Genomic DNA, 19,803 nt, shown 5'->3' with positions numbered 1-19,803 from the left:
CTTTACAGCAGATTAGCATAAAAATTAGTAAAGCCTACACCCATCGCTGGAACCCTGATTATGGGATAGGTTTAGCAATAATCAATAGTGAGCAGCACCCTTTTGCTGTAATACTGCAATGGATTCCTGGAAGAGATCCCTTGCGGTTATTAGAGTGGGTGTTTTTATCGACACAGTCAAAGTGGACAGTTACAACACGAATGGAGGCGTTAGCGCAATTAATCATGAGGGGGCGAAATCGGATTGTTGAAATAGCAGGGAAAGAACCATCTTTTATCATAATACCTTTAGTGGAAGAATATTTAGCTTGGGCTTTGCGCCAGTGTATTTTATTGCAAGTGGCGTTGCTGGATTATTCGGGTGAAGTGAAGGTGCGCTATCCACCGCACAAGTTTTTTAGTGTACTACATTCCTGTCAAATAGAAGAGCAACCTAGATGCTCTGCATGTCCAGTAGACAGTGCTACAGTCTTTACAGATGCAGGAGGAAGATCTCAAAAGGCTGCCATCACGTGGCAGGCCAACGAGCAATGGCATGATGTAGTTTTAACAGACTGTCAAGGCTCCACACAACATTTGGAGTTGCGAGCCGTGGTAGAAGTGTTTGCTCGATGGAAGACAACACCAGTCAATGTTGTTTGTGATTCACTGTATGTAGTAGGAGTTGTATCACGTATAGAACGAGCATTGCTGAAAGAGAGAAATGATGAGGTATTGTACAAACTATTTCGGAGGTTGCGGCTATTGCTGTCAGAAAGACAATGTGAATATTTTATCACCCATATTCGGAATCACACAGGAATAATCGAAGGCTTAGCGGAAGGCAACTGGAGAACCAACAAGCTGGTAGTGCCGCTATGGGCGGCTCCCTCAACGGACCGGTTCTCGCAAGCCAGACGGTCTCATGATTTTTTTCACCAGTCAGCCAAAGTACTGCGCTGCCAATTCAGGCTATCTGAATCAGATGCCCAAGGCATTGTCCAGTCGTGCCCCGATTGTCAACAGTATATCGGAGGCTTGGCTCCTGGACTCAATCGTCGTGGTACTGGACCGTTAGAAGTTTGGCAAATGGATGTTACGCATGTCCCAGAATTCGGTAAACAAAAATATGTGCATGCCTGCTTGGATTGTTTTTCTCTTGCAGTCTGGGCTACAGCTCAGACTGGCGAATCTAGCAAACATGTGCAGCGTCACATGCGTCACAAGGCTATAGCGGCCCTTGGCGTGCCACGAGAAATCAAAACTGACAACGGCCTTTGGCTATGTAGCTCATTCCACGAAAGTGTTTTTCCAGCTCTGGGGCATTACTCACGTGACAGGTACGCCCCATTCACCTACCGGTCAAGCTATGGTTGAACATATGAATCAGACATTGAAGCGTTTGCTTCAAAAACAAAAAGGGGGAGAAAGTGCTGTATCTCCAACAGACAGATTAAACAAAGTCCTATATGTGTTAAATTTCTCACGATTGCCGCAAGATAGCTTGGTGCCACCCATGGTAAAACACGGGGCTGGTCTACAAGGAGGGTTGGAGGAAGTTAAGAGCAGACAATGCAAAGTAATGATTAAAAACGGGATAGCAGGGGCCTGGGAAGGACCAGTTAAGCTAATCACATGGGGAAGAGGATATGCGTGTGTTGTTACAGATACAGGAACCAGATGGATACCGGCCAAGTGGGTAAAGCCATGGCAAGAAAAGTTGCATGACCCACCTGAAAACACCCCAGCACCTAAGGGCTCCGTGCCACAACTGTGGAACTTGGGAGCCTTGGAGTTTGTGTGTTTGTGATTATTGTGGGGTCAGATGGTATTGTCGAAGTTCTAGAGCACGCGTGGGGTAGAAGGTTATCAGTCACAATGGTTCGAGGGATATGTGTCAAATGACATACTGTTTAAGTTAAAGCTCAATATTACTTGTCAACAAGGATACAACTGAGGCCCGATTGTAACGATCAGGTACAATTTTGGGATGTGCCGTCTTGAGTTATCGCCTCCTTGTTTGCACCTGGAGTAGCTGCAGCAAAAGCATTAGGAGACGTGACTGAGTTAGGGTGTTGGGCCGCAAAGCAGATAAATTTAAAGTCAGAAGTACTTACACAAATGCTTAATGATGTAGATAGCACAAGACACGCTGTTTTGCAAAATAGAGCTACAATTGATTTTTGCTTTTAGCACAGGGTCACGGGTGTGAGGATTTTGAAGGGATGTGTTGTATGAGTCTGTCTGACCATTCGAAGTCCATTCATAAAAGTCTCAAGGAGATAAAAGACAACATGAACAAACTAACGGTGGTCAATTCAGGTTTAGATAAGTAGTTAAGAGGTTGGGGCATAACAGGATAGCTTTTAGATCTTTGTAAAAAAGGCATTGTAACTTTAAGTATAATTGTGATTGTATTGTTAATCGTTCACTATATCTTAAAGGGAGTGTCTAACTGTCCTGGGTTCAGCTATAGCAGTCATTTTTCTCCTTCTTAGTAGCTGGTGCAGTGCTGTGTTTTTTAACTTTCAGCCTGGGAACAACGCTGATAACACTGATGTTTTTAGTTGTTGCTAAGTAATGTTTATTCCAACCAAGGACTTTCTCAGTCTCATGCTTTGCCAGGGAGGAGGGGAAGCCGGGAGGAAGCAGAGACAGGACACCTGACCCAAACTAGCCAAAGGGGTATTCCATACCACAGCACGTCATGCCCAGTATATAAACCGGGGGGAGTTACCCGGAAGGCCCAGATCGCTGCTCGGGTCGGGCTGGGTGTCGGTCAGCGGGTGGTGAGCAATTGTATCCTCTCCTCTTGTTATTTCACTAATCGTTGTTATCATTGGTGGTGGCAGTGGTGGTTTGTGTTGTACCTTGGTTGTGGGACTGCTCTTGTCTCAACCCGTGGGAGTTGCATTCTTCCGGTTCTCCTCCCCATCCCTCCGGGAGCGGGGGGAGGAAGGGGGGGAGTGGGTGAGCGGCTGCGTGGTTCCGGGTTGCCGGCTGGGCTCAAACCACGACAGTTCTTTTTGGCGCCCAACGTGGGGCTCGAAAGGTTGAGATAACGACAGATCTGACCAGAGTGTGTTTAATCATATTTGTGATAAGCATTCATTGTTACTACTCATCACAATGGTGATTATTTGGCTCTCAGACTTGTTGCGCTTGATCTCAGAGTTTCAGCATGTTGTACCTTACTTACAACCACTATTTGCTGTTTTAGCGTTTATCGGCTGGGGGGCCTGGGCTAAGGTTCTTGTTTCACTGTACTTCATGGTAATGACTTGTAATACAATAGACTCATTGATCATGAAACTGGTCTGGTTTGTGCTTCCAGTGTGGCCATCACCTCTATACATTGGGAGGTATATAATGAAATATTTTAGCAATTGCATATCTTTTTTTTTCTCCTCGGGGGGTAAACTTACGAAGGAAGCATTCTCTTTCACCCCCCGTTCCCCCACCAGCCTATTTGCAACAGCAGTTGAGAGTTCTGAAGGTTTTAGATGGCCTTTGAGTACCCTTGAAACCTGCCTGCTGATTGTGCTGGGGATCAGCATGTTGGCACACATACGGAGTGTGTTTTACCCACGGCCATCCCGTCGTAGGAACATCCTATTTCGTTTAATCTCAAAAATTCAGCAGTATCAGGTTCGAATCTGGTCTAGGATTAGACGACGATATAGGAGGACCACCAGGAGATTTTCCCTGAGGCTGGACAGTTATGAGTGGCAGGGTGTGTGGGATAGTATGGGCAAGTATCTAGGCCAGTGGGCCCCTCCAGTGCTTTGGAACTTCACCACTGAACAAGTGCAACATCCGGAAAAACTAGTAAAACACTTAAACGAGGTGTGCTGTCGTCCTGGTTATACCAGAGAGGGACAAATCTTGGCAACGTGCTGGGGCTTGGCCTATGCCTACAGAGCCCTGCTCAACACTATCCAGCACCTTCAAAGGGAAAAAAATGTCTCTGGATCTGATGGCAAAGCAACAGACAACGCAGCTATGCCAACTACAAGCACAGAAGCTACTCAGACCCTGACCACAACAGATAACACAGCTACTCCAAGTACAGCAGCTACATCAACCCCAGTGACAAGCACAACAGCTACTCAAACCCTGACCACAACAGACAACGCAACTACTCCAACTTCAAATACAGCAGTTACACCAACCCCAGTGACAAGCACAACAGCTACTCAAACCCCAACAGTAACAGACAATGTGGCTACTCCAAGCACCGCAGCCACACCAACCCCAGTGACAAGCACAGTAGCTACTCAAACCCCGATAGCAACAGACAATATAGCTACTCCAAGCACCGCAGCCACACCAACCCCAGTGACAAGCACAGTAGCTACTCAAACCCCGACAGCAACAGACAATATAGCTACTCCAAGCACCGCAGCTACACCAACCCCAGTGACATGCACAGTAGCTATTCAAACCCCGACAGCAACAGACAATGCAGCTGTTGGTGTTACTCAACTCCCAAGCACAACAGCTGCACCAACCCCAGCAATAGACATTGCAACCACTCCAATCCTAGTGGCAGGCACTGCAGCCACTCCAACCACAGTGACAAACACTGCAGCTAAACCAAATGGCCAGTTTGTGACAATGTCTGTTGCCCCTGTAAGCAAAAGCAGACGAGAGGCACAAAGAGCAACCCGCGAAGCGAAGAAAGATGAAGACCTAATGCCATTACTACATGCAACAGCATCTGAACAAGAGTTACTACTACGTGGGTCAGAGGAAGAGGAAGAAGAAGAAGAGGTCACTTCTCTACCCCGGACCTCAACCGAACTGCGGAATATGCAAAAAGATTTCACCCGTCTTCCAGGGGAGCACATTGTCACCTGGTTGCTCCGATGCTGGGACAATGGGGCCGACGGTCACGAACTAGAAGGTAGGGAAGCCAAGCAGCTGGGATCACTTGCTAAGGAAGGAGGAATTGACAAAGCGATTGCAAGAGAGAAGCGAGCCCTCAGTCTTTGGAGGCGGCTCCTGGCAGCTGTGAAGGAAAGGTTTCCCTACAAAGACGATATTACGAATCGCTCAGCCAACTGGACCATGATAGAGAAAGGCATCCAGTCCCTGAGGGAATCAGCCATTATAGAGATGATCTATCATAGGCCGGATGCCAGGAACACATCCGTAGATCCAGATGGAGTCGAATGTACACGACTCATGTGGCGGAAACTTACGCGGAGTGTGCCATCATCATATGCCCACACATTGGCATCAATGACCTGGAATGACGGAATATCACCAACAGTGGATTGCCCGATTCGTCAACTCCGAGAGTTCGAAGACAATCTCACCCCTTCCATCATTTCAGCTGTGGAAAAACTGTCCCAGGAGTTCAAACAATTGAGAGACGATTTATCCGATCTATCCAGCTCCCCATGCATACCAACCCATGTCTCAGCTATTAACAGAAGGCGCCCTACTGCTCGAGAAAGAAAATATAGGAGGTACACACCACGGGCCACCCTATGGTTTTACCTGCGGGATCATGGAGAAGACATGAGAAAGTGGGATGGAAAACCTACTTCAGCTCTGGAGCAACGGGTGCGTGAACTGAAGAGGAGAACAATGGTCAAGGATGATCCTCCCAGGAAAGCTGCTGCTCCAGTCTCTGGCGAGCAGTTTCCCAGATGGAGCGAAAGAGCTGATTTTACTCCAGCTCCTGTGATAAGGAATACTAATCCCTTTCTACAAGACAGAAGTGGAGAATTTTGTGATCACTATTAGAGGGGCCCTGCCTCCAGCCAGGTGGAGGAGAGGGATAATCGGGTTTGCTGGACTGTGTGGATCAGATGGCCTGGCACATCAGTCCCACAGAAGTATAAGGCTCTAGTAGATACCGGTGCACAGTGTACTCTGATGCCATCAAGGTATCAAGGGGTGAAACCCATTTCTATTTCTGGAGTGATAGGAGGATCCCAAGCGTTAACTATGTTGGAAGCTGAAATCAGCCTGACTGGGAGGAAGTGGCAAAAGCACCCCATTGTAACTGGTCCAGGGGCTCCATGCATCCTTGGCATAGACTATCTCAGGAGAGGGTACTTCAAAGACCCAAAAGGGTATAGATGGGCTTTTGGTATCGCTGCCTTGGGGACAGAGGAAATTAAGCAGCTGTCCACCTTACCCGGTCTCTCAGAGGATCCTTCTGTTGTGGGGTTGCTGAAGGCCGAAGAACAACAAGTGCCAATTGCGACCACAACAGTGCACCGGCGGCAATATCGCACCAACCGAGACTCCTTGATTCCTATCCATAAGCTGATCCGTAGACTGGAGAGCCAAGAAGTGATCAGCAGGACCCGCTCACCCTTTAATAGCCCCATATGGCCAGTGCAAAAGTCTAATGGAGAGTGGAGATTAACAGTAGACTATCGTGGCCTGAACGAAGTCACACCACCATTGAGTGCTGCCGTACCGGACATGTTAGAACTTCAATATGAACTGGAGTCAAAGGCAGCCAAGTGGTATGCCACAATTGACATTGCCAATGCATTTTTCTCAATCCCTTTGGCAGCAGAATGCAGGCCACAGTTTGCTTTCACTTGGAGGGGCGTCCAGTACACTTGGAACTGATTGCCCCAGGGGTGGAAACACAGCCCTACCATCTGCCATGGATTGATCCAGACTGCACTGGAACAGGGGCAAGCTCCAGAACACCTGCAATACATTGATGACATCATCGTGTGGGGTGATACAGAGGAAGAAGTTTTTGAGAAAGGGAGGAAGATAATCCAAATCCTGCTGAAGGCCAGTTTTGCCATAAAACGGAATAAGGTCAAGGGACCTGCACAGGAGATTCAATTTTTGGGAATAAAATGGCAAGATGGACGCCGCCAGATCCCCACAGACGTGATCAACAAGATAACAGCAATGTCTCCACCAACTAACAAGAAAGAAACACAAGCTTTCTTAGGTGTTGTGGGGTTCTGGAGAATGCACATCCCAAATTACAGTCTGATTGTAAGCCCTCTCTACCACGTGACCCGGAAGAAGAATGATTTCAAATGGGGCCCTGAGCAACAACAAGCCTTTGAACAAATTAAACGAGAAATAGTTCATGCAGTAGCCCTTGGACCAGTCCGGGCCAGGCCAGATCTGAAAAATGTGCTCTATACCGCAGCTGGGGAGAATGGTCCTCCCTGGAGCCTCTGGCAGAAAGCTCCAGGGGAGACTCGAGGTCGACCCCTTGGCTTTTGGAGTCGGGGATATAAAGGATCCGAGGCCAGCTATACTCCCACTGAAAAAGAGATACTGGCAGCCTATGAAGGGGTTCGAGCTGCCTCAGAAGTGATCGGAACTGAAGCGCAGCTCCTCCTGGCACCCCGGTTGCCTGTGCTGGGCTGGATGTTCAAAGGCAGGGTCTCCTCTACACATCATGCAACTGATGCTACATGGAGTAAGTGGGCCGCACTAATTACACAACGAGCTCGAATAGGAAATCCCAGTCGTCCAGGAATTCTAGAAGTCATCATGGACTGGCCAGAGGGCAAAGATTTTGGGATGTCACCAGAAGAGGAGGTGACGCGTGCTGAAGAGGCCCCACCATATAATGAACTGTCAGAGAGTGAAAAGCAATATGCCTTGTTTACTGATGGGTCCTGCTGTATTGTAGGAAAGCATCGGAGATGGAAGGCAGCTGTGTGGAGTCCCCTGCAACAAGTTGCAGAAACTGCTGAGGGAGAGGGTGAATCAAGTCAGTTTGCAGAGGTGAAAGCCATCCAGCTGGCCTTGGACATTGCTGAACGAGAAAAATGGCCAGTACTTTATCTCTATACTGACTCATGGGTGGTGGCAAATGCCCTGTGGGGGTGGTTGCAGCAATGGAAGCAGAGCAACTGGCAAAGCAGAAGTAAACCCATCTGGGCTGCTGCATTGTGGCAAGATATCGCTGCTCGGGTGCAGAACCTGGTGGTGAAGGTACGCCACGTAGATGCTCATGTACCCAAGAGTCGGGCCACTGAGGAACACCAGAATAACCAGCAAGTGGATAAAGCTGCTAAGATTAAAGTGGCTCAGATGGACTTGGATTGGCAACATAAGGGTGAATTATTTTTAGCCCGGTGGGCCCATGACACCTCAGGCCATCAAGGCAGAGATGCAACATATAGATGGGCTCGTGATCGAGGGGTGGACTTAACGATGGACACTATTGCCCAGGTTATTCATGAATGTGAAACATGTGCTGCAATTAAGCAAGCCAAGCGGTTAAAGCCTCTCTGGTATGGAGGACGATGGCTGAAGTACAAGTATGGGGAGGCCTGGCAGATTGACTATATCACACTCCCACCAACCCGCCAAGGCAAGCGCTATGTGCTTACCATGGTGGAAGCAACCACCGGCTGGCTGGAAACATATGCTGTGCCCCACGCCACTGCCCGGAACACTATCCTGGGCCTTGAGAAACAAGTCTTGTGGCAACACGGCACCCCAGAGAGAACTGAGTCAGACAATGGGACTCATTTCTGGAACAACCTTATAGACACTTGGGCCAAAGAGCATGGCATTGAGTGGGTATATCACATCCCCTACCATGCACCAGCCTCTGGGAAAATCGAAAGGTACAATGGGCTGTTAAAAACTACACTGAGAGCAATGGGTGGTGGGACTTTCAAACACTGGGATACCCATTTACCAAAAGCCACCCGGTTGGTCAACAGTAGGGGATCTGCCAACAGGGCTGGCCCAGCCCAATCAGAACTTTTACGTACTGTAGAGGGGGATAAAGTTCCTGTGGTGCACATAAAGAATTTGTTGGGGAAGACAGTCTGGGTTATTCCTGCTTCAGGTAAAGGCAAACCCACTCGTGGGGTTGCTTTTGCTCAGGGACCTGGATATACTTGGTGGGTAATGCGGGAAGATGGGGAAGTCCGATGTGTACCTCAAGGGGATTTGATTTTGGGGGAAAACAGCCAATGAACTCAACTGTATGCTGTTGCCTGCTCTATAACACTTTTATAGCCCACCAGCTAGATATCTTCAGGTCGCCAGCAATTGACCCTGACTTCCCTCCGATCATCACCTCAACAAAGAATGAATTTTGAGAAAACCAGACAAGCTCAGCAGTGACCAGACGAGTTTGGCGGTATCATCAGCAGGCAGCAACCCAACACTACGTACCGTCCCTCCTGCCCTGAAAGACTATTACAAGAGATGGAGCCTGACATCATGGACTGGATGAGTTCAGCAATTTTACAGGGATTGGTCCATGGACTAGGGAATGATATCTTTCTCTGTGTGTGGGTGTGGGTGTATATATATGTGTATATATGGGACAGGGGTGATGGTGTGCTGAGAGATGTGGGATCTGAGCATGACATGAATGGTATGGAATAAGGGGTGGATACTGTCCTGGGTTCAGCTATAGCAGTCATTTTTCTCCTTCTTAGTAGCTGGTGCAGTGCTGTGTTTTTTAACTTTCAGCCTGGGAACAACGCTGATAACACTGATGTTTTTAGTTGTTGCTAAGTAATGTTTATTCCAACCAAGGACTTTCTCAGTCTCATGCTTTGCCAGGGAGGAGGGGAAGCCGGGAGGAAGCAGAGACAGGACACCTGACCCAAACTAGCCAAAGGGGTATTCCATACCACAGCACGTCATGCCCAGTATATAAACCGGGGGGAGTTACCCGGAAGGCCCAGATCACTGCTCGGGTCGGGCTGGGTGTCGGTCGGCGGGTGGTGAGCAATTGTATCCTCTCCCCTTGTTATTTCACTAATCGTTGTTATCATTGGTGGTGGCAGTGGCGGTTTGTGTTGTACCTTGGTTGTGGGACTGCTCTTGTCTCAACCCGTGGGAGTTGCATTCTTCCGGTTCTCCTCCCCATCCCTCCGGGAGCGGGGGGAGGAAGGGGGGGAGTGGGCGAGTGGCTGCGTGGTTCCGGGTTGCCGGCTGGGCTCAAACCACGACACTAACATGATTACGAATTCCTTGAAGAAAGTTTGGCTGATTCGAAGAGAAAAAGGGGGAATTGTGGGGTCGTATTTGGAGGACAGTGGACATGTGATGAGCCAGCCATATGAGGGCGTCTTCTAAGCATGCAGCCGCATACCAAGAAGAAGAGGATGTGAACCAGCCATCAGAGAGCTTCTTCTAAACGCGTAGCTGCATACCAAGAAGAAGATAAGAGGAAGAAAACATCTGCAGTCGGATACATGGGAAGAACACTAGGAATTAGGTGATCCAATAAGGACACTTACCGAGCCGCATGATTGCCTCGTGCAAGAGGGCTTTTACCAATCAAAAGGTGCGTGACCACATGTAGAGATAGAAAACTCTGTATATAAAGGGATCGTGGGAACAATAAAGTGGCTTCTGCTTGATTCACATTGGATCGTGTAGGGTCCATTGTCGTCTCTGCTCATTGGGATTTAAGAACAGAGGACCTATTTCATTGGTACCATGGAAACTTCTCATTTAGGGAGGAGACTGACAGTAGAAGTAGATCATTTTGTGGATGCTCTTGGTAACTATATTGTCCTGGAAATACAAAATAGTGTAACCTTGACCTTTTCTTCAAATCTTTCAAATTTACATGAAGTTTGCTAAACCAGTAATGGGAACAGAACTTTCCTAACAATATTTTAAGATTGTTCTTCTTTTACTGCAGGCATTTTGGGGCATACGTAATTTTTCTTTTTTTCGTTATTGTGGTTTGTGAGAAAAACACAAACAAACCATCTTATATGTGTACAGAACAGTGAGCAATTCCTAATCAGTGGCAAGCATATGTTCCAATGTATTATCTCTGTAGCCTGTTGAGATGTATAAGTCTAGTGACAAAGCAGCACTTCCAGGAAAATCTGAGGCTAGACAGATTAGGTAGCTATCTGACACAAGGAATTCACTACTCCCAGTCTGTCCAGTGCAACACAAAAAACACAACGGGTCAGGTTCTGGGTTCTGGATTGAGTCTTCAGCTATGGAGTCAGTGCTTTGTTTGTTCCAGGTTGACTCCACATAGTCATCTTAGCTTGCATCAAACCTCCACCTGAGGAAATCAAAACAGAAATTGACCATGAAGAATAAGCCCAGAGTGGCATAAATCCCTCCATAACATAGAATGATTATCTCTGAAACAAATCTTCCAACAATTTCTGTTCACCTTAAAAGGAACAGGCAACACCTACATAATTAGGCTGACTTACTACATAGTATTTCCTCTGCTTCTGTAAATTTTCATAGGTGGAGACAAGGAGGTAGTTTGCACTGGCTTTATTAAAGCAGCCAGAAAATGAGGTCCTAACTGTATCTTTCTGATTAATAATAGCATTTTTTTGAGAACTGCTGAAAGATGCCTGTCACATAACTGTGTGAGTGCATCCAGAAGTAGGGCATTTCATCCCGATAAAGATAACAGAATGTTGATATTGAAAAGCTAACAGAAGTGTATATAACTTGATTCCAAAAGGCAAGTTATACTTCGACCTATATTTTTTTTATTTCTCTCTTATGTGCAACAGCAAAGACTCATACTATCTGTTGGGGTTAACCAATAATGCAGATCAAACCTGTAAACCATGACACCATGTCAAGGAATAACTGCAATTTGCTTTGTTCATGGAAAAAAGTCTCCAACATGATAAAAGTACGAACTGATTGGAATGTAACCCTTTGACAAACTAACTCTTCAAGAAGAAGCCTTTGATTTTCCTCTTTTGTACTTCCAGGAGATTATGATGTCCAAAGTTACCATCATAAAGAAATTTGCTTACGGCAAATAAGGCTACTGGACTAGGCAAACCTATTTTTGGAGCCTTGAAGTTGTCCAGAAACTCAGATCAAATTATGAAAATGGAAAGAGAAAAACAAACCTTGCAGATTGTATCAAGAATGTACTGCTGAAAGCTTAATTCCTAGATAGCGAGCTTAGTGAAAATACTGTAATATGTATAGTTTTCCAGCTTTATTGAATATAAGGGTTCTTAAATTTATACTATATGCTAAGCTGTAGGTCTCTCTTCAACTAAATGGTTATTTGCTTTAGGTGTTCTTCCTGGGTGGTCTTGGAAGACCAGTTGTTTTATTAATTAGGAACACTCTGAAAAGGCAGGGCTTGAAAATAATGTAAAAATAGAGATTTAAAAAGCGGTCTATGATTTTACAAGTTAATCACTTGCTATAAGGAAAATTACATCCCTCTGCGGACGGTGTAGTTGAAGTGGTCCATGAATGCATGGATGCATCATCAGTGTATATTGCTGGCATATAGGACATTCGTTCCCATCTCTTACTTTGCCCATTCCTTAAGATGAAAAGGAACTATGTAACACTGTACTGAAAATGAATTCACTAATTCAGCTAGAATTTAGATTTATTAGTGGGAGCCCAGTGCAAGTTCCATACATTTTCTAGCTCAGAATACAGGCAGAAGGACTCTTGATTTACCCAGAAGTTAGAATGTAGTGTGTTCCACTCATGTAGGAGTAAGATTCGTAAAGGGATAGTAATATGAAGTGTCTATTGGATGATGATTTGAGACCCATAAAAAGTGTCCCTACTATCTCTTCTGAGAGCACAGCATATCTCCTGGCTGAGAGGTTGTACATGCAGTGTTTTCAGAATGCAGCTGCTGCTGTGCAGGTTTGACTTTGCCATACTTGGGTTTCGCTGTGAAAGGATATAGTTGATTCATTACAAATCTGGGCTGAAGTGCGATGACATGTCTCTAACATGAATGATTTGGAGAGTAGGGCTTATGGGAAACCAGGAAGCAAACTGAAAAATTCATTTCTCCATGATTTGGAATCCTTAATGTTAGCTATTGCCATCTGAAATGCCAACGATGTCCCACTGTGGATCATGCCATAGGCAAAAATCATGCTTACCACATGAATCCTTAACTGCAGTTATAATTATTGTCAGTATTTTTCTTTCATTTTCTATTGAAAAGAACATACAAATGTTGATGTTCACAATTCCTTCTGAACGAGGCAAAATATCTAGGGGAGCAAAATAACTTGCATCTATTTTCTACAGTAGAATTGAAGAAAAGGGAAGAATATCTTCTGTTCAAACATCTTCTAGTACTCTGTTTTAATTGCCTGCATGGATTTGGAGAAGCTATTTGGTCATTCTCTGCATCATTTTCTTTTCTGGAAAGAGGTTTTCTTTTTCTCCCTTGCACTCTGATGTACTAACAATTTAAAATATTAACATAGCATTACTAAAAGTAAAACTACCATTCCATGTTTAAATAGACATCAGCTTATCTCTTTGTTTTATGGAAAAAAAAGTGTTCTTCAAAGTTTTTATAACTGATTTCAAGTACCGTATTTTTTTAACTGCAAAATTATGCATAGAACAAAACTTGCTTTTACTACACATTCTTGCTGTTTCTAGATATTTCATTTTTATCACTCTTTTAAAGATGATAGTAGTTATAGTCACAGATAAAAGAGACCACAAGTATATATAAGTGTAGTCATGAGTAGGAAGCTAAAACAATATGTCATTTGTGTTCCCAGAATTTGCAAGAATATGCAATCGCTTTTTTCTTGAGGGTATATGTTTGTGCTATTACATTACTACACCAATCACAATCTTCATAACTTTTACAAATAATCTGACTCATTCAGGAATCTTTTTCTAATTTGAATATCTATCTATCTTAGCAATATGTCATATATTTATTTTACCCTCTTCTGAAACACTGGAAACTGTCTGCGGTTAGAGACATCCTCGCTCTTCTTAAGTGGTAGCATTGGAGCCTGGATTTTTCCTCCTTTTTTTTCCCTGAAGTGTAGTCCACATCTTCAGGTTATCCAGAATTTTCACTTAATTCACCATTATTGTAGTTGGAAAACCTTTGGTCTTCCCTTTCCTATTTATCTGGAATATTACAATGAATATTTTAGTTTGTAGATGTGGCCTGTAGTGATCAGTATGTGGGGCAGCAGCAGCACACAGACCAGAGGCTCTGAGGACCTTCACGGCGTAAAGGCTTCACCTCTGTGATGATACAAAATGGGACTTCTTTGCTGAGGTATTTCTTCCAATCTTGTGGGTTAAGATGATACAATATCAACATTAAGGATTGTGAAATAATTTCAAGCACTATCAATCAGCATCTTTGTGTAGCTCTTACTTTTTCTGTCTCCATAATAATGATGATATTACTGGAAATATGGAATGAAAAAAAAAGATAGAAGCCAGCAAAAAATACAGAATAAAAAAATTTGGTTCAATAACTCTTCAACAGCCTACAGTATAAAAATGACAGCACCTTGGCTTGACCATCATGCTTCCTTTGTGGCTGGAAAAATGACAGTGAACAATATTTTTTAGCACTGTCTAATATTCGATGGACTAGCAGGGTCATGTTTCCATTAATGTTTCAGTATTGACAGTACAGCACAGATATGTAGCTTATTTAAAGTTTTAAGTTAAGTGATAATGGAAAATGTAATATGACTAATCAGCCACTGATTTAGGTTCACCACTCCTTTCTGTGGTCTTCCTCATCGCCATTCTCCAACATGCTTCATTTTTAGCTGTTCAAAGTAACCTGGAATCTATTTCTATGTAAAGATGATGCTGTAAAAAACCCAAGAGTGTCAGACCACTACAAGGGACAGCTGCCCTTTGGGAGGCAGCTGGAATACAAGATCAGCCTTCGGTCCAGTAGGACCATGCCATCCCCAAGCAAGTCTTGCCATGCAACACCCAGCAAAGGAGCAGGGCTGGGATGGTGATAGTGATCTGGGCCAGCCCAGAGCCCCACAGATCCCTGGCAAAGCTGCAGTGGTGGGGAGGACCAAGGTCCTGCCAGGATCCAGCCCACAGGTTGGGGTAAGGATGAGGGCTGGTGAGACCGATGGGCAGGGACTAGACACACCTACAGCAGTGTCCAGCCTGGAACCACAGATAAGCAACCCTTTCAGGATGAGGGTGTGCCCAAAGCCCTCAAACTGAGCTATTATGACATATTTTATCACAGCACTGCCTGAAAATCCAGAATTGAACCTCCTGGACTCAATTGTCTTATGCACTGGAAAAAAGCTTGGGAGCAGGAAGACTCACAGACACCCTAAAGAACGCAGCAGCTTAATCAGTATGACTCAGCAATGCAAAGGCAAAATAAAGAATAGAGTTTGGACTTCCTGAATACCTGCACCTCCTCTGTATGCTTGCAGAAAACCAAGGTGCTTTCCAGATCAAGACTGAATTTTCAAGTGAAGAAGTCACTCTTTTTCAGCTTTCTGAACTGCAATATTTAACCTCAAGACTGGTTGATGTTTTTGCAATCTCATTTTGGAGAATGACTACCTCTCTTTGGATGTTTTAAACATTAAGGAAGATTTCAGATTTGCTTTGAAGCTCTATGAATGCCTGAATATTCTCTATTAATTTTCAGAATAGGTTTCCATGTAGCAAAAATTTATTCTAGAAAATTTGCTTTTGGAAAAGCTGACTGAAATAGTTTCAGTAGAAAATAAATACATAAAAATAATTACAAAGAAGTAATATTTTAAACAAAGACTCTCAAAGAAAACAAATCTGATATTTAGATAAGAGGCTCTTCTTTTAAAATCATTATAACTATATAATCATATTTGGGGTTTTTTTTTACACAATGGCAAGTATCCAATGGTATTATTATCTACACTGTAGTGAGGATAATTTACAGGAGGTTAAAGATATACAGAAAGAATACAGTCAGTACTACTATAAAAATAATGTGTGATGATAGCAGTAATAATGATATGTCATTATAATCTGATCTTGATGTTTATGATATGGAAAAAAGGAAGAAAGTAAGGTTTAAAAAATAAAAATAAATATGGTTGAGCTCTATAGGTTGTGTTTAAAGGTACATTGTCTTCCTCATGTTCCATACCTAGATGCATTGTTCTAGGCAAGAGAAGAAAACAGTAGTTTCTTCCATTTAAATATTTTCCTGAAAAAAATCATCTTCCCAGGTTTTCAAAAGGAACAGCAAATGGGAATCCCATACTCTTTAAAGCAATAATCTATTGATGATCCCTTCCAAATTGAGATATCCTATGATTTAAAATGAGCCAACAACTTTTGTCTAATCAAAAAAATGTACTATAAAACACAGGCAGAAGAAAGGAGTCTGCAATTTTTCCACTCTCAGATGATAATTGAAGTTTAAAACAGAAAATTGACTGTCACCTGAAATCTCACCTTTACAAAGTACCTTGGTAACAGAGTTGCTGAAAAAAAGAATAAAAGGAAAAAAAAAAAAGGAATTTTAATCTATGTACTAGTAAAATGTGGGAAGAGTAGCAACAGAATTATGAAATATGATGAGGAGCAGATGATACCTATGTGACTGAGGTTGCACAAAAAGTACCTGAAACATAATTTATTCAATAGTAATTTGTGCATTTTCCTCATTTTTTGTAAGAAATTGCATAGTAACCAAAATATTTTTCATAAATGGGTAAAAACAAGCAAGCCAGTATAGAAATGGATGACACCTTTGTTAGACAAAAACATTTTATTGGTGCAGCAATACACCAGTAATGTCAATAATGAGGAAAATGTGGGATGATGAGATCTTTTTGATGTTAACTATGATACCAGAGCCTACTGAATAATTCTCCACTCCTATCTCTTTTCATATTTGCTCCTGCCCAACAAAGGCATCAGGAACTATGACATGTACTGATTTAATGGTAGGACTAAGAAGCTTAAAGTTACTATAATAGCACTGTCTTCTGTTTTTGGCACTCCCCAGGTCATATTTTAGCACTATATGTTACAAGTCTGTCTCTCGTTCAGACTGATGTAGGGCCTGGCTTGTAGCTTGTGCAACAAACTCGCTAGTTTTAATTTGGCTTGTTAAATGACAGTGAAACTTGAAATGATGGCTAGCTGAGCAAATAGTTTCCCAAGCATCATAAGCAGGCTTGCTCAAGCTAAAGCTCATGTTTCCCTAATTGAGGAATTATAGATTTCTACATTGTGTGTACATTTCTAACACCAGTCCAGACACAACCTATGGAGCTCTATATCCACTCCCACCTTTACCTACCATGTAATTGCTGAGGGACTGACCAATTCTAAAATCAGGTCTAGTTTAGCTTTATAAATGTGGTACAATTCAGACTCCAGTTAAGCCAGATGAAATTTGGGTATGTGAAACATAAATGTCTACTGCACATGAACCAGCTGTCAAAGCTTCCACTGCAGGCGGTGGAAAGTAGGGCTGTGGTTCAGTTGCCCTCATGTGGGTCCTACCTGCTGTGTCAGTTGCCTTCATATCTGAGACAAATGAACAGGGATAGCCAAACATTGTAAGCGAATGTCTGCTGATTGTGTGCTGAACACGATTATCACATTTAACTATGTAATGAGCTCAGGGTGACTATACTTTGATGTGTCTGATTGATAGTTTCTTAATAGTAGCTAAATCTCACTGTCTGATAAATTATGTTAATTTTGGATCACACTACACAAGTGAAATGACCTAAATGAGGCCCTCACTGCCAAATTAGGTGAAGTCAAGATTTGGCTGCCTTGCTTTAAGTAAAAAACATTGTATCAGATGATGGAATAACTTCCAGCTATTTCTGTAACATAAGAGCTTTCTCCACTTCATGTTTTCTTTGTAATTAACAAAAGACAAAGTTATAAGACTGTTAACAGGACTGAAAGAGCTTCAGAAGCCAACTTGAAGACACTTTATAATCAAAAAATAAAAATCGTGCGTTTTCTACAACTTTGGACAATTTCTGTGACTCTGTAGTTACAGAATATGCCCTGCAACAGACTGAAGTCGGTCTTCGAGATTGAGTGCTCAAGAGAGGGAAAAGGATCCTTAACTCCCTCACAGTGTAGGTGTGAATTAACTGCCCCACACAGCATGTAACATGCTAAAGTGTGAATGCTCCTTGGATCTGTAATGAGTCTGCTGTGGCTCAGTGCAATGAGGAAACAATTATGTGTCTCAGTGATATGAAGCCCACCTATGGCCTGACCTTCCTTTCCTGAAGTCAGGGAGGCTTTCTGTTATTAGTTTAAATGAGAGGAGGCGTACTATAGTGAACTGGGCCTTGGACTCATGGTTAGCCTCAGTTAAAATACTGCAGTGTAGGCAAAGATCCCAAATGAACAATTTTTTTTAAAAAAGCAGTCTATCCCCCCACAGAATATTCAATTTACATGAGTTTAGGAGATGTACTCTTCATAAACAATCCTCCATCATAAAAGGAAATTAGCAAAAAACACCTTCATTATCAAAGGCTCATCAATCAGTAGCTTAACAGTACATGGCATGAAAAAGTAGTTTTGCCTCCTGCTTTTTAACTATTGGTGTCCATTATAATTACTATATAATTACATCACAGCAATTGGATATTCAAGTAGGATGAAGTTTGTCCTCTGAACAAAGAAGACCTCCTTATTCTATTCCCCTGAAAAGCATGCATTTTTCTCAATTTATTAAGTTGTCAGGGAGCTGCTAAACCATTCTTTCAGGGCATAAGTTAATACTCAGTACTCAATAAATACATGTCTCATTTTGTCTTTAAATTAGAATAAGGAAAAAAAGAAAAGAACAGCTTGTTACATTTTCAGGTGAAGGATCTGTCCTTTTTTGTATTGTTTATGTAACATCTGACACTGAGAATTTTGATCTGACTGGGATTTTTAAGCACCATAGAAAATTATAGAGAACATATAAAAGCTTTTACACAAAGGATTTACAACACAGAAGATTTAATTGTGAAACAAAGCTTCTGCAATAATTGTTTACTTTTTTATATTAACTATGGAAATTTATCAAGAGCATCTGATTTTTCATCACTATCTGAATATTACATTGTCCCGGATTCATCCATACCACAAAGCAAAGGAGTCTTCTGGGGTTGGCTCTATTTTCTGGGTGGATGCAAAATATTGTCTATTTTTGTCTTTTTCTTACTAAAGAAAAATGAGAAGTGGAATATGAGTAAAAAGAAAAAAATTAGTAAATTTTGCAAATAAAGATTTATTGCTGCAGTATTATGCTCAGCTTTGTTGCAAACCTTATGATCTTTATAGTTTTTTATTTGCTCACAGACAAATTCTCTAGCATCGGAACCCTGACATCTGTGTTTAATATAAGCACTGTTTCTAGACATCTGGAAAAAACACTAAAAATAAAGACAGAAGATGCACATTTAAAAAAGCCACTGTTGAATACGTGCGAGTGGGACTTCATAACAGTTATTTCAACAAAGGAAGAAATGTGTTTTTTTGAATTCCATGGAGCATTTTTCCCTTCCCTCCCCTGAAGATACAGCCTATTATGTGGGTTTCAGCTGAACCAAATTTTATACTCGTATGGAACTGAGAAATTCTGGCATCAAAACATTAATAAACACAATGTTGAATCTCTGAGAATAAAATTGTCCATCACAGTTTGGCAAGCATGGTACATTTTAGAAAGAAAAATGTCGAAGTAACAGATAAATAGTTAAACCCAAAATTTTCTCAGAAAACAGGATTTTTTTTTAGTGCTGCTTATTTTTTTTTTTTTTCCCCCCCTACTTGCTGCTAACTTTATTTGCTTCCTACACTGGATGATGTTCCTGAAGCACATAATTTGCTGCAAATCTAGAGTATGGTATAGGATTGATGAGAACTGAAGTCTGGACTGCTGTATGCCATTTCACAGTGGTTTCTTTTCTCCTTTGCAACCTGGTAATACCAGCTCGGCAAAGCTTTGCCGTAATTGGTCTGGGCAAACTGTTCCTTGTGAAAAGAAAGCTTTTCAAGGAGTCAGAAAACCTGTCTCACATCTGAAATTCTTATTTTGAAAATAATTATATCTTTGATGATGTTTAGGTAAGTT

Source organism: Strigops habroptila, chromosome 2 (assembly GCF_004027225.2).
Source record: "Strigops habroptila isolate Jane chromosome 2, bStrHab1.2.pri, whole genome shotgun sequence".
Classification (NCBI taxonomy): domain Eukaryota; kingdom Metazoa; phylum Chordata; class Aves; order Psittaciformes; family Psittacidae; genus Strigops; species Strigops habroptila.
The sequence above is the reverse complement of the archived record's forward strand: the minus strand, read 5'-3'. Positions refer to the sequence as shown.